We start from the raw sequence: 15698 nt of genomic DNA, 5'->3' as shown, positions 1-15698 counted from the left end.
AAATTCTATGCAGGCAAAAAGCATTTTGGCCCAAATAACATTATAACATTGCACACGATTGTCTTATGTGGGCCTTCTATATCATTCAGATATAAAGTCCAAGGTAAGCAGAGCCCCGGGCCATATCACTAGAGCCTGTCACCACCTGCTTACATGTCCTTAGTATCACCCTAGCAGAGCCATCCAAGCAGAGGCCTCCTCCTTGCACTCCTCTGTGTAGATCCAGAACTGCAGCTGATTCTGGTGGGGTTTATCTCCTTCACCTGCCAGCTCTCAGACAGGAAGCTCAAGCCTTTCTGGGCTTTACCATCACCTGGGCACTTGTTAAGGACAGCCCCAGCTCCACTTCCAATTCACCTCATCAGCCTATGTGGGAAGTGTAAGTGGAAAAGCTCCCCCAGAGACTCTGGTACATTCAGATTCATAAACACCATCCTAAGAAGTGTTCCCACACAAAGGGCCCTGCACTGCCCAGGCCTAGAGTTCTAGCCAGTGGAGAACTCAGTGGAGGGATATGAGGAGGAAGGGCACATCTGGGTTTGCCTATGGGCAGGGAGAACACACAGGCACTCCCTCTCCGGGTGGAAAGCTGTGGATGGGCAAAGGCACAGCCAGGGTCTGGGACTGTCCAGCGTAGCCACCAGCCCTGCCAGAGCCAGGTATTCCTTGAAGTTCTGAAAGGAGGCATGGCCTGATCTCAGAGGAGAGGAAGGGGGCATTGTGAGGAACGGGGCTCCCTTCCAAGGTATTTCAGGGTGGTTCTCTCAAATGGCTGCTACAGACAGTTTCTTCTCAGTTCGTGAGCAGAGATGACCTGCAGGTTTTACTATGGGATTTGGAGCTGCAGATCCTGAAGAACATTACGCACTTCATTTCTGTGACAAAGCAGGTCCCAGATTCTGAAACTGTAGTATCTGCAGCAAACGAGGCAGGGATTTCCGGAATTACAGAAGCGCAAGCTCATGTCCTTGAAGCTCTGAAAGGAGGCCATGGCCTGATCTCAGAGGAGAGGAAGGGGGCATTGTGAGGAACGGGGCTCCTTTCCAAGGTGGTAGAGCCAGCACTCCTGGCACACAAGGAGATAGTGGGGGGTTAAGGAGCCACACACATCATCATTGCCAAGCAAAGTCAGTCTTGTTGTTTGCATCATTTGTCCAAATGCAGTCTAGATTTTAAGTCCTTTCACTGTTCTAGCACTGTTCTCAAGCTCAGTTTATTTTGGGCACTGCCACACAAACACCATCCTCCAGGTCCTCCCTGCCATCGGTTCTCCTCCTGGGTCCCAGCCCTGACCTCCATCTCTCATTCCCATCCTTCTTCCCAAGTTCTGAAGTGTTCCTTGCTCTCTTTAGAGCCCTCCCTTTCCCCTTTGTAAAAAGGTGTTGAGTGATGTTGTTGGTGCCTATCATCCTGTCTTCAATGGCTAGTCCTATATTTTCTTCTGAGTTTGGAAAACTTTAGGCTGATGTGCTCTTCTTTCACATTTACAAACTCTAGATGACATTATCAGTCTCACTCTGCATTCCTGTGCTTCCAGCAGCCCATTCTTCTCCGCTGATGGAAAGTCCCAGCAAGCCAAGTCAAGTACTGACCAAGCGGTCTGCTTTTAGCAGAGACTCTCAGCCAACACTGCCATAAGTGGAGCCCTACCTTTGCTCTTCCTTGCAGGGGTCACCTATTGTGTACCCACGTGTGCAGAGTATATGGAGGGCCCTCTGTCCAGCCAAGGGATCCACTACACTGGGCAATGTGATTTCAGTGGCCTCTTCACCAGTCCTGACCCATACACATTCACCATATCTTTTCTGACAAGTTTGCTGACTTCCCAGAAGATGGATATCTTCTGATGGAAACTTTTTTGACACATGTTCAACATCACAATTCATTGGGAAAATGCAAGTCAAAACCACAAAGAGGTATCACCTCACAGCCATTAAGATAGCTAGTATTTAAGAAGAGAGAGAGAAAGAGAAAGAAAACAACCGTTGGTGAGGATGTGGAGAACTTGGAATCCTTATGCACTGCTGGCAGGAGTAGAAGGTGGTGCAGCTACTGTAAAACACAGTATGGCAATTACTCAAAAAGCTAAACAAAATTACTATATGATCTAGAAACTTCACTCCAAGGTAGATACACAAAAGAATTGAAAGCAGGAACTCAAACAGATATTTGCACACTTGTGTTCATAGCAGCATTATTCCCACAACAGCCAAAGGTTGGAGGCCACCCAAATGTCATTTACAGATGAACAAACAAAATGTTGTCTATCCATACAATGGAATATTATTCAGCCTTGAAAAGGAAGGAAATTCTGACACACGCTTTACGGATGAACTTTGAGGACACTTTGGTGTGTACAGTAAACCGGTCACAGAAAGACAAATACTGCATGATTCCACTTTTATGAGGTGCCTGAGGAGTCAAATTCAGAGACAAAAGGTAGAATGGTGCTTGCCAGGGGCAGGGGAGGGAGGATGGGGAGTTGATGTTTAATGGCTGCAGAGTTCCAGCTGGGGAGATCACAAGGGTCTGGAGATGGTTGGTGGGGAATGTACTTAAATGCACACTTAAGGATGGTTAAAATGGTCAATTTTATGATGTGCATATTTTTTCATGATTTAAAAAACAGAACAGAAACATAAATAAAGCCTTTGTCCAGCACAAACAGCCCATTCACCTCGAGGCCTTAGAGCAGGGTTGGAGTTCAAAGAAAACCATGCCCCTCGTGGGGATGAGAACAGACTGGGCTCCACCTTCTCCTGGAGACAAAGGTGCAGGGGCCAGAGGAAGGCAGGATTCAGGACTGTGGGCCAAACCAAGGGTGGGAGGCCTGTTCAGACCCACATTCTGGTGATGGCAGAGCAACTATATCTAACTCCAAAGAGAGAAAAGGGGAAAGAAAAAGCTCCGGGGCTCTCCTATTAAACAAGGTCCTCCCCTTCCTGACTTCCCAGATCAGCGCCACAATGGCCATTCCCTGGTGGCCAAGCCACAGTCCCCATCCCACTGCTCCCAATCTCTTGCCCCCATTTCAGTCAGACCCCAAAGCTGTCAATTCTATCTCCAGGCATCTATCAATATGCACCATTCATCTGCACCCACCATCAACCCTCATCCTGACTGCTCTTAGAGCCTCCTCACTGCTCCCACTCCCAATATCACCCCTTTCCAAACCACTCTCCCTACAAGGAATCCAAAGCCCTGAATAATGCCCCACCCTGGGGATACAATCTGAAGATGGCAGAGGAGTAGGGTCCCCAAGTCACCTGTCCCCATCAACTTACCTAGATAACTTTCAAATCATCCTGAAAACCTAAAATTCGGCCTGAGATTTAAAGAGAGAACAGCTGGAATGCTACAGTGAGAAGAGTTCGCGCTTCTATCAAGGTAGGAAGACAGAAAAATAAATAAATAAAAAAGCATCCAAGGGGGAGGGGCCCCCCCGCGAGGAGCCAGGCTAAGGCCCTGAGGCGAGAGCCCCCAGGACAGGAAGGCCCAGCCCCGGAGAAGCAGGAGCTGCACCAATCTTCCCGGAGGGAAAGGCGCTCAGCAGGGAAATCGGGCAGAACCGCAGGAGGGGCAGTGGGGCCTCCAGGCCCCCGGGGTCAGTAACAGAGGAGGGGCCCCCGGGGAGAGCGCGCCGCACACCGCGGGGCCCAGCTGGGTAAAGGGCTGGAGCGCCCGGCGGGGCCCCGGGAGCAGCTCGGGCGGTGGCTCCGGGCGGAGGGGGCTGCGCCCTGCTGCCTTGGGGAGCTGCGCCCCGGGAGTGCGATCCAGCAGCGCAGGCCCCGGATCCCAGGGCTCCAGGACACAGCCCACAATACTGGGCTCCCTCCCGGGACAGGCGGAGCAGGGGAGGGCACAGGACAGCGAGGACGCTCCTGCCGCCGGGCACCCCCCAAGCTGTGCAAATCAGCGCCTCCCGCCCCCGGGAGCATCCAGACCATTGTGGACTGGGGGTTGTGGGTGGTTACTAGGGGAGCTGACTCCAGGGCTGGAGAGCTGACCACCACCAGTGTTGTTGTTCCTCCTTGTGTCACCCTGTGCCTGGGACGGAGCGGGATGGCGGGCGGGGGGGGGGGGTTGCCAGGGAACAGGGGCCTCACAGGATAAACAGCTCCCACTGAGCCGTGCACACACCTGAGAATCAGCACAGCAGGCCCCTCCCCCAGAAGACCAGCGGGAAGGACAGGGGAAGAGCAAGTTCTTGACCGAGCAGTGCTGGAAAGCTCCAGGGGGAGGTCGAGGGATTTCCAGCCCCTCCTTGTTTTTGTTTTTGTTTTTGTTTTGTTTTGTTTTTTTTTACTTCCTTTTTCCAGTACAACTCGTTTTTAGCCACTCTGCATTGAGCAAAATGACTAGAAAGAACTCACCACAAAGGAAAGAATCAGAAACAGTACTCTCTGCCACAGAGTTACAGAATTCGATGTCAGAAAGCCAGTTCAGAAGCACAATTATAAAGCTACTGGTGGCTCTGGAAAAAACCAAAAGGATTCAAGAGACTTCATGACTGCAGAATTTAGATCTAATCAGGCTGAAATTAAAAATCAATTAAATAAGATGCAATCCAAACTGGAGGCCCTAACAACAGGGGTTAATGAGGTAGAAGAAAGACTGAATGACATAGAAGACAAGTTGATGGCAAGGAAGGAAGCTGAGGAAAAAAGAGAAAAACAATTAAAAGACCATGAGGAAAGGTTAAGGGAAATAAATGACAGCCTCAGAAGGAAAAATCTACCTTTAATTGGGGTTCCAGAGGGTGCCAACATGGACAGAGGACCAGAAAGTGTATTTGAACAAATCATAGCTGAGAATTTCCCTAATTTGGGGAGGGAAACAGCCATTCAGATCCAAGAGATAGAGAGATTCACCCACTAAAATCAATAAAAACCGTTCAACACCTCAGCATTTAATAGGAAAACTTGCAAATTCCAAAGATAAAGAGAAAATCCTTAAAGCAGCAAGAGACAAGAGATCCCTAACTAATATGGGAAGAACTATTAGATTAACAGCAGACCTCTCCACAGAGACCTGGCAGGCCAGAAAGGGCCAGCAGGATACATTAAGGGTCCTAAATGAGAAGAACATGCAGCCAAGAATACTCTATCCAGCAAGGCTCTCATTCAGAATAGAAGAAGAGATAAAAAGCTTCCAAGATAGGCAGAAACTGAAAGAATATGTGACCACCAAACCAGCTCTGCAAGAAATATTAAGGGGGACTCTGTAAAAGAAAGAGGAAGCCCAAAGAAATAATCCACAAAAACAGGGACTGAATACGTATTATGATGATACTAAATTCATATCTTTCAATAGTAACTCTGAATGTGAATGGATTTAATGATCCCATCAAAAGACACAGGGTTTCAGACTGGATAAAAAAGCAAGACCCATCTGTTTGCTGTCTACAAGAGACTCATGTGAGACCTAAGGAAACCCACAGCCCGAAAATGAAAGGTTGGAGAACCATTTATCCTTAAAATGCTCCTCAAAAGAAAGCAGGGGTAGCAATCCTCATACCAAATAAAGTTTATCCAAAAGACAGTAGTAAGAGATGAAGAGGGACACTATATCATACTTAAAGGATCTATTCAACAAGAGGACCTAGCAATCATGAATATTTATGCCCCTAATGTGGGAGCTGCCAAGTATATCAATCAATTAATAACCAAAGAAAAGACATACTTAGATAATAATACACTAACACTGGGAGACTTCAACACGGCACTTTCTGCATATGACAGATTTTCTAAGCACAACGTCTCCAAAGAAACAAGAGCTGTAAATGATACACTGGACCAGATAGATTTCACAGATATCTACAGAACTTTACATCCAAATGCAATTGAATACACATTCTTCTCAAGTGCACATGGAACTTTCTCCAGAATAGACCACATACTGGGTCACAAATCAAGTCTTAATCGATTCCAAAAGATTGGGATTGTCCCCTGCATATATTCAGACCATAATGCTTTGAAACTTGAACTCAATCACAAAAAGAAACTTGGAAGAAATTCAAACACGTGGAGATTAAAGACCATCCTGCTAAAAGCTGAAAGGGTCAACCAGGAAATTCGAGAAGAATTTAAAAGATTCATGGAAACTAATGAGAATGAAGATACAACTGTTCAAAATCTTTGGGATACAGCAAAAGCAGTCCTGACAGGGAAATACATCCCAATACAATCATTCCTCAAAAAATTGGAAAAAAACTCAAATACACAAGCTAACTTCACACTTAGAGGAACTGGAGAAATAACGGCAAATAAAACCTACACCAAGGAGAAGAAGAGAGTTAATAAAGATTTGAGCAGAACTCAATGAAATAGAGACCAGAAGAACTGTGGAACAGATCAACAAAACCAGGAGTTGGTTCTTTGAAAAAATTCATAAGATAGATAAACCATTAGCCAGCCTTATTAAAAAGAAAAGGAAAAAAAGACTCAAATTAATAAAATCATGAATGAAAAAGGAGTGATCACCACCAATACCAAGGAAATACAAATGATTTTAAAAACATATTTATGAGCAGCTATACGCCAATAAATTAGGCAATCTAGAAGAAATGGATGCATTTCTGGAAAACCACAAACTACCAAAACTGGAACAGGAAGAAATAGAAAAGCTGAACAGGCCAACAACCAGGGAGCAAATTGAAGCAGTCATCAAAAACCTCCCAAGACACTAAAGTCCAGGGCCAGATGGCTTCCCAGGGGAATTCTATCAAACGTTTAAAGAAGAAACAATACCTATTCTACTAAAGCTGTTCTGAAAGATAAAAAGGGATGGAGTACTTCCAAACTCGTTCTATGAGGCCAGGATCACCTTAATTCCAAAACCAGACAAAAACCCCACCAAAAAGGAGAATTATAGATCTATATCCCTGATGAACACAGATGCAAAAATTCTCAACAAGTTACTAGCCAATAGGATCCAACAGTACATTAAGACGATTATTCACCATGATCAAGTGGGATTTATCCCCAGGATGCAAGGCTGATTCAACACTTGTAAAGCAATCAACGTGATAGATCATGTCAGCAAGAGAAAAAACAAGAACCATATGATCCTCTCAATAAATGCAGAAAAAGCATTTGACACAATACAGCATCCATTCCTGATCAAAACTCTTCAGAGTTTAGGGATAAAGGGAACATTCCTCAGCATCTTAAAAGCAATCTATGAAAAGCCCACAGCAAACATCATTCTCAATGGGGAGACACTGGAAGCCTTTCCCCAAAGATTAGGAACAAGACAGGGATGTCCACTCTCACCACTGCTATTCAACATAGTACTAGAAATCCTAGCCTCAGCAATCAGACAACAAAAAGAAATAAAAGGCATTCAAATTGGCAAAGAAGAAGTCAAACTCTTCCTCTCTGCAGATGACATGATACCGTACATAGAAAACCCAAAAGACATATATTGATCTCTGTACAGGGGATAAAAAAAGAAAGAAAACCCAAAAGACTCCACCCCAAGATTGCTAGAACTCATGCAGCAATTCGACAGTGTGGCAGGATACAAAATCAATGTCCAGAAATCAGTGACATTTCTATACACTAACAATGAAACTGAAGAAACAGAAATTAAGGAGTCAATCCCATTTACAATTGCACCCAAAAGCATTAAGATACCTAGGAATAAACTTAACCAAAGAGGTAAAGGATCAATACCCTAAAAACTACAGAACACTTCTGAAAGAAACTGAGGAAGACACAAAGAGATGGAAAAATATTCCATACTCATGGATTGGAAGAATTAATATTGTGAAAATGTCAATGTTACCCAGGGCAATTTACATATTTAATGCAATCCCTCTCAAAATACCATGGACTTTCTTCAGAGAGTTGGAACAAATCTTCTTAAGATTTGTGTGGAATCAGAAAAGACCCCGAATAGCCAGGGGAATATTGAAAAAGAAAACCAGAGCCGGGGGCATCACAATGCCAGATTTCAGGTTGTACTACAAAGCTGTGGTCATCAAGACAGTGTGGTACTGGCACAGAAACAGACACATAGATCAATGGAACAGAATAGAGAACCCAGAAGTGGACCCTGACCGTTATGGTCAACTAATATTCAACAAAGCAGGAAAGACGATCCACTGGAAAAAGGACAGTCTCTTTAATAAATGGTGCTGGGAAAATTGGACATCCACATGCAGAAGAATGAAACTAGACCACTCTCTTTCACCATACACAAAGATAAACTCAATATGGATGAAAGATATAAATGTGAGATAAGATTCCATCAAAATCCTAGAGGAGAACACAGGCAACACCCTTTTTGACCTTGGGCACAGCAACTTCTTGCAAGATACATCTATGAAGGCAAGGGAAACAAAAGCAAAAATGAATTATTGGGACTTCATCAAGATAAAAATCTTCTGCACAGCAAAATAAACAGTCAACAAAACTAAAAGACAACCTACAGAATAGGAGAAGACATTTGCAAATGGCTAGTATCCAAGATCTATAAAGAACTTATTAAACTCAACACCAAAGAAACAAACAATCCAATCATGAAATGGGCAAAAGACATGAAGAGAAATCTCACAGAGGAAGACATAGACATGGCCAACAAGCACATGAGAAAATGCTCCTCATCACTTGCCATCAGGGAAATACAAATCAAAACCACAATGAGATCCCACCTCACACCAGTGAGAATGGGGAAAATTAACAAGGCAGGAAACCACAAATGTTGGAGAGGATGTGGAGAAAAGGGAACCCTCTTGCACTGTTGGTGGGAATGTGAACTGGTACAGCCACTCTGGAAAACTGTGTGGAGGTTCCTCAAAGAGTTAAAAATAGACCTGCCCTATGACCCAGCAATTGCACTGCTGGGGATTTACCCCAAAGATACAGATGCAGTGAAACGCCAGGGCACCTGCACCCCGATGTTTCTAGCAGCAATGTCCACAATAGCCAAACTGTGGAAGAGCCTCAGTGTCCATCGAAAGATGAATGGATAAAGAAGATGTGGTTTATGTATACAATGGAATATTCCTCAGCCATTAGAAACGACAAATACCCACCATTTGCTTCCACGTGGATGGAACTGGAGGGTATTATGCTGAGTGAAGTAAGTCAATCGGAGAAGGACAAACATTATAAGGTCTCATTCATTTGGGGAATATAAAAATTAGTGAAAGGGAATAAAGGGGAAACGAGAGAAAATGAGTGGGAAATATCAGTGAGGGTGACAGAACATGAGAGACTCCTAACTCTGGGAAACAAACAAGGGGTGGTGAAAAGGGAGGTGGGGGAGGTTGGGGTGACTGGGTGACAGACACTGAGAGGGGCACTTGACAGGATGAGTGCTGGGTGTTATGCTATATGTTGGCATATCAAAGTCCAATAAAAAATACATACAAAAAAATAAAATTAAAAATGCCTCACCCTGATCCAGAATGTTCCAGGATTTCCTGATCACCTCAGCAGAGCTGGCTCTAAAGGAAGACATGCAAGACTGTCACATACTGGGACCTCAGTTCTAAATGGCCTCATGAATTGCCTCCTTGGACTCCAGTTATACTGGGCTTCTCTGAGTAGATCAAATGGGCCATTTCTAGCCCTTTGCACATTCTTTGACCCCTCCACAGGAGGTTGGATCTGTGTCTCCTTGCCTGCTGGTCCATGCCCAACAGGATAGAGTTGGTGTGCAATGCCAAGCCCAGATCAAAAAAACACCACACCAACTTCACCAGTGCCCTGGATCATATACTCAAGTCTCCAGCTGCCATGGAGCAGTCCATATAGCCTGGCTCACTCTCCTGTAAAGAAGCCAACACTGACCATGTTAAAATGGTCTGGAGAGGCCCTGAGACCACATGGAAAGAAAGGGAGAGACCCCAGCTCTCCTGTTCCAGCTCCTACTTCTGGCTGCCTGAGCCAGAACCATTTCACCAAGCCATTGCCAGATTGATTCCTCACCCACAAGACCATGAGAGATAATAAAGTGATTGCCACTAAGCTTCAGAGTAGTTTGTGACAGAGCAAGAGATGACTGGAACTCTCTCTTTCTGCCAACTTCCATTCCCTGTCCACTCTCGCCCTCTCCCTGCCAGCTTCCTCTTGTCTAACTTCTGTGTACCCTGGGGCCCTCCAACTTAGACTGCATCTTCTTGGAGGCTGTCACCACCGCCCTCGCTCCTTCCTGACCAGGCACCTCACTTTCCATGGCTGCTGGTCTGTGTGCTTCCCCCATTACAGCATAGATTATAATTGCCTGTTTAACTGTCTCCCTCACCTACTCAATGGTCAGTTTTGGAGGGAGGGATTTTGCCTACATCATCATCTGCATCCTTGATGCCTAGCACCACTCCACCCTTGGTGCGAGATCCACGGTAGGCAACAGGTGAACATCACTTAATTCAGTGGTATTCTTATTTTATTTTATTTATTTTATTTTATTTTAATATTTTATTTATTCAAGTAATCTCTACACCCACCACGGGGCTTGAGCTCACGACCTCAAGATCAAGAGTCCCATGGTCCTCCAACTGAGCCAGCCAGGTGCCCCAGGGATTCTTATTTTAAATAGAAGTGTTGAAGCCAGTGAAAAGGATCTTTTGGGAAAGCAACCCATGCCATCTTGATCTTATTTCCTTACCTTCCCAACTAGTTGTTGACACCATGTGGATGAGTCAACCCACTCCCAAACCAGAGCAGGCACTCTGCTCTCCTGACCCTGTAGGAGGAGCAGCTGGGCAGGCTGTGCCCCACAAATGGGGTCTCAGGGACCTGAGGCTCAAGAACAGATGTCCCACAATGTATCCCATAAGTCAGAATTCACATTTAACTCATTTTCTTTGATGAGAAATTCACACCTGCCAACAAAAGGAGGCCAACGGCTTGCCTGGTGCTCACATCAACATCCAAAACTCAAATTAGAAACCAACTATTATTTGGTTTGGTGATGATGAAATGATGAGGATATTAGACAAATTGCATTAAGTGAAAGCAATGAGTGGACCTGAACTCTGTGTTTATTGACATGGGAGGACTCGGCACCAGACCCCAGTCTTCTGAAGCATTTCACCATGTTTGGCTGCCAAGTGGGAAGGCCAGGCTGGTTTAGATGGGGTTTAACTCTTAAGGAACTAAAGGAAAATCAAGGTTGCCCTCCTTCACAACAAGGAGGATAAATTCACTTGGTTGTCCTCTTCTCATTTCCCCTCAATCCAATGAAACTGTCTCGTTTTAGTTCCATAGATGGAGCAATAAGTATTATGACAAGGAAAAAAATGACTCTAAAAGACAAATAACATCACAAGCTAAAATGCCTACACATCCAGTTTAACTCTGTAGATAGGATTTTAATATATTTTTTTAAGATTTTATTTATTTAGTCATGAGAAACAGAGAGGAGAGAGAGAGAGAGGCAGAAACATAGGCAGAGGAAGAAGCAGGCTCCATGCATGGAGCCTGACATGGGACTCGATACCGGGACTCCAGGATCACGCCCTGGGCTGAAGGAGGCGCTAAGCTGCTGAGCCACCTGGGCTCCCCCTAGGATTTTAATATTATCAAGCATGGAAGAGCTTTAGAAATCCTAGAGGAGACACTGCTTGACATCTTCACATCTCAATTTCTCTAAGAGGTTTTGAAGTAAGGTGATTCCAAAGTTTCTTGGGAAGTCAGATCAGCCACTAAGATGGCCCTAAAAGTCTCAACAGCTGCCTTTGGGTGCATTCTTGAGGCTTTAAGAAGTTAAAATTAGAAGACCCCAGCTAAGAACATTAGTTAAAGGCCCCCTTACCACACCATCTCCCCAGAGCATGTTATTACGCTGATAGGTCCAGTCCAGGGAGAGACCTTTCCCTGTCTGCACTCTGCAGGAGGGATAGAGAAGGCAAGGCAGGAGCCACCAGAAGCAGGAGGAAGGAAGAGAGAAGCTGTATGCTATCCCCCCCCCCCAAAAAAAAATACCCACAACATATTTGAATATAATCTGAATCTTCCAAAAGATATAATCTTTTGGCAAATCTTCCATCTTTTGGCAAAAGATGCTAAGAAAAAGAATTTTTCTATATAAATCTGAGTGCCCTTATTGCTGGCCCTGGGGGAGATTTGCTAAGTCCAAAAGGACTTTCAGTATAGCTCCCTTTTCTGTGCCACCTGAGCAGGGACTTCTGTCTGCCACTTGAGCAGGAACCCCAGCAAGCCAGAAGAGATGTGTCCCTCTAAGGTATGTCAGTAGGCCTATCCAACTTGGCCATCTTTATTTAAATCAAGAATCTTTGGGATTTTTTTAATGAAAACTTGGTATTAACAGAAATCTGCTTAAAAATAATTTTATCATATTTCATGAATGACCTCCTAACTGAATTTACCAAACATTGAAATGAACCATTATCACTACTAAGCTACATGTTGTGAAAGCATGCCTCATCTGCCTCTCCTGTGGCAGCAGGGATTCCTCTACATTAAGCAGCAGTTTTAGACACTGGACAGCAAGAAGCATAGGACTGTGATCCTGAAGAGAAGGGAAACAGATAAGGTGAGCCCCAGGATTTCACCAGTTTATTGTCTAAAGGCAATTCCCAGGCTGGATTTCAGGAACGGCAGTCTGGCTTTTGGGTACAGAGATCAAAGTTTCAAGAGACCAAGAAAGCCAGAATTTTTAGGGTAGAGTACTAGAGAGGAGGGGCCTGTACAGAAGGAAAGCTCTGGAAATCTGCAAAAGGGATCCCCTCAAGTCTTTGGCCAAGTACAAATACACATGTTTGAGAGAAAACTACCAATGCCAGGAAAAGAATCACCAGAAATTCATAGATGGAACACTTCTCAGAGCTCATACAAAGTACAGACAGTTCATCTCCCACTAATTAGAGTGGAAATGCCTCCCACGACACAGGGCATTATATGGAATTGTCAGGGGAACATCACCTTAATAGTGGAGTGAAATGACTCTTAGAATAAAGATTTACTAGACCTGCCCTTAAAAAGCTGGTAGGTGGGGTGCCTGAATGGCTCAGTCAGTTAAGTAGCCAACTCTTGATTTTGGCTCAGGTCATGATCTCAGGATCCTGGAATTGAGCCTCAAGTCAGGCTCCACACTCAGTGGGAGTCTGCTTGAGGATTCTTTCTCCTCCCTCACCCCTTCTGCTGCACTCTCTGTCTCTCTCTGTCTCTGTCTCTGTCTCTCTCTCTCTCTCTTTTTCTCTTGCACGTGCGTGCTCCCCCTCTAAGATAAATGAATCTTAAAAAAAAAAAAAAAGCTAGACAGCAAGCCTCTAAAGCTACCATGACCAATATGATAGCCACTAGCCAAACATGGCTATTTAATACTATTCACTAGCCATATAGGAAGTGCCTATCATTTTGAACAACAGAGATTATAGAATGTTTTCTCATCAAAGTAAGTTCCAAAGGATCCAATGGATTCCAAGTAACTTAGCTACTTACCAGCAAAACCTAATTCCATTTAAAGGGATGCAATAAAATCTAGGCAACCAACAATATGAAAATCACAATATTCACTATTCAATCAAATATTACCAGGGATGCAAAAAAGTAGAAAAATATGATTCATAACAGGGGTGGGGTGATCATTCAATAGAAACAGACTCTGAAATGAAAGGAATAGTGGATGAGCAGATAAGGACACTAAGCAGCTATTCTAAATATATTATATATATTCTAGTATGCAGAGAAAAACGTGAGGGTAATGAGGAAAGAGATGTAAGATATACAGAATTACCCAATGGAGCTTCTAAAGTTGAAAAATACAATAGCAGGACACCTGTGTGGCTCAGCGGTTGAGTGTCTGCCTTTGGCTCAGGGCATGATCCTGGGGTCCTGGAAATGAGTCCCACATCGGGCTCCCTCTGGGGAGCCTGCTTCTCCCTCCACCTGTGTCTCTGCCTCTTTCTCTGTGTCTCTCATGAATAAATAAATAAAATCTTTAAAAAAAATACAAGAGCTTAAGTGAAAAATAACACTGGATGAGTGAAAATAAGATTATATAATCAAAAGAAAATATTAGTGAACTAGAAGATATAGCAATGGAAACTGTGCCAAATACGCTACAGAAAAAGACTTTAAAAAATTAACAGAGCATCAGCAATTTGTGGGACAATATCAAGAAGTTTAACATACATTTATTTGAAATGTGTTTGTTTTTTTTTAAAGAGAGAAGACAAACATTGAAGGAATAATTATTGCTTTTTCCCAAATTTGGTAATAAATATCAACCCAAAGATCCAAGAAATTTAACAAACCTCAAGCAGAATAAATCTAAAGAAAACCATGCCAATCAATGGGATTTTTAAAAATTTTAATTCCAGTTAGTTAACATACAGTGTTATATTAGTTTCAGGTGTACAATATAGTGGTCCAACATCTCCATACATCCCCCAAGGCTCATCACAAGTACGCTTCTTAATCCCTATCACCTATTTCATCCAACTCCCCCCACCCCCCTTCTGGTAGCCATCAGTGTGTTCTCTGTAGTTAAGAGTTTGTTTCTTGGTTTATCTCTCTCTCTTTTTCCTTTGTTCCTTTTTTGTTGTTGTTTCTTAAATTCCACATATGAGTGAAATCCTATGGTATTTGTCTGTTTCTAACTGATTTATTTCATTAAGATAATACTTTCTAGCTGGCAAAGTTTCACTCTTTCTAACGTCCGCATAATATTCCATTATATATACCATATCTTCTTTATCCATTCACAATCAATGGACATTTGGGCTGCTTTCATAGTTTGGCTATTGCAAATAATGCTGCTATAAACATAGGGGTGCATGTATCCCTTCTGTTTAGTGTTTTTGTATTTTTGTGTAAATACCCAGCAGTGGAATTGCTGGATCATAGGGTAGCTCTAAAGAATTATAATTTGTGGGTAAATAGGTGGGTAAATTTAAAAGACTTTTATCTTATATTTACTATAGTTAAGGGGTACCTGGGTGGCTTAAGTGGCCAACTCTGATTTCAGCTCAGGTCATGATCTCAGGGTCATGAGATCCAGCCCTGCACCAGGCCCTGTGCTCAGCACAGTCAGCTTGGGATTCTCTCTCTCCCTCTGCCCCTCCGCCCACTCATGCGAGTATGTGTGCACGCGCGTGCACTCTCTCTCTCTCTCAAATAAGTAAATAAAATCTTAAAAAAAAAAAGATAGCTGTTTAAAACAAAAATAATGGCAGTGTGGTGTTGGGTGCACAGCATGAGCAGAAGTAAAATATATGTCCACAGTAGCACAAAGGATGAAAGAAGGCAAAAGGAAGAATGCTGCTGTCAGGTTCTTATGCTATAGGAGAGGCAAGATAATCTCTTTTTTGAGAAAGAGAGAGAGAGAGAGAGATTATGCTCATGTGCATGAGCAGGGAAAGGCGCAGAGGGAGAGACAGAATCTTAAGCAGGCTCCACGCCCAATGTGGAGTCCAATGCAGGGCTCAATCTCACAGCCCTGAGATCATGAACTGAGCCAAAATCAACAGTTGGACACTTAACCAGCTGAGCCACCCAGGCGCCCCAGGATAACCTTATTATTATAAGTTAAAGATCATATTGCAAACCTTCAAGCAACCATTAAAAAATAAAATGAGATGGAACTAATAAGCCAATAGTAGAGTAAAATGAATGGATATCATACGGCAAGAAGCATGAATAAACTTAAGTTACACATAGAAACACAGATAACTTACTGATTTAATGTTCACAGGAATAAAATCAACTGGCAAAAGAATAAAA

This window comes from Vulpes lagopus, chromosome 2 (genome assembly GCF_018345385.1).
Source record: "Vulpes lagopus strain Blue_001 chromosome 2, ASM1834538v1, whole genome shotgun sequence".
Classification (NCBI taxonomy): Eukaryota; Metazoa; Chordata; class Mammalia; order Carnivora; family Canidae; genus Vulpes; species Vulpes lagopus.
The sequence above is the reverse complement of the archived record's forward strand: the minus strand, read 5'-3'. Positions refer to the sequence as shown.